This window comes from Gossypium arboreum, chromosome 12 (genome assembly GCF_025698485.1).
Source record: "Gossypium arboreum isolate Shixiya-1 chromosome 12, ASM2569848v2, whole genome shotgun sequence".
In the NCBI taxonomy this organism is placed as follows: domain Eukaryota; kingdom Viridiplantae; phylum Streptophyta; class Magnoliopsida; order Malvales; family Malvaceae; genus Gossypium; species Gossypium arboreum.
The window spans coordinates 101,065,714-101,066,473 of record NC_069081.1 but is presented as its reverse complement, the minus strand read 5'-3'; the positions used below and the strand labels follow the sequence as shown (position 1 = coordinate 101,066,473).

General features: G+C 37.8%; 1 non-coding gene across 1 annotated transcript; it reads right to left on the bottom strand.

Annotated features, from left to right (window-relative positions):
• Nucleotides 1-333: 333 nt before the first annotated feature.
• On the bottom strand, nt 334-439 carry LOC128285960 (small nucleolar RNA R71). Its single transcript, XR_008276507.1, has one exon. It is a non-coding gene; the product is annotated as a small nucleolar RNA R71 (small nucleolar RNA).
• Between the last annotated feature and the right edge of the window lie 321 nt (nt 440-760).

Below are 760 nucleotides of genomic sequence, written 5' to 3'. Positions count from 1 at the left end.
AAAAATGTTTAAGTTTTGAAAAAGTTTGTATGAGCTCGGTTTAGTCCTGACCTATTTCTAAAGTATGTTTAAGGTCTCGTTGACCTACGTAAGGGACTCTATATTGATGTGTGACTTTGATGCTTGGATGATTGTGAAATGAATGTGAGTTGTCCCGACATGTCCAGTAATTCCTCTTAACCCTAGTCCAACGACGAATACGGGTTAGGGGTGCTACACCTTTCTCATTAAGGAATAAAGTTAAACAGTGGTTGAACTCCCTTTTCAATCACTATATGGGACCAAATGACTGAAAAATTCTTATTGAAGTACTTTACATCGACTAAGACAGTAAAGTTTAGGAATGATATCTCTTCATTCATTCAAATTGACTTAGAAACCTTATATGATGCATGGGAGAGGTATAAGGATTTATTGAGAAGGTGCCCTCACCATGGGTGACCTCTATGGCTACAGGTTCAAAACTTCTACAATGGTTTGAATCCCTCAACTAGGTAGTTAATCCATGCAGTAGTTGGTACAATAAGACACCTGAAGTGGCTTATGAGTTTATAGAGGAGATGCCACTGAATAATTATCAGTGGCAAGTCATGAGGACGAAGTCGAAAAAAGTAGCCCGTGTTTTTAATGTAGATGCGGTCACCATGTTATCGAATCAGGTAGAACTTTTGAATATAAAATTGATGGTTTATGTGTTTCAACGCATGTACATCTGGTGATGCAAAGCGACACAAATGGAGGTGGAATAAATAATTCAGAA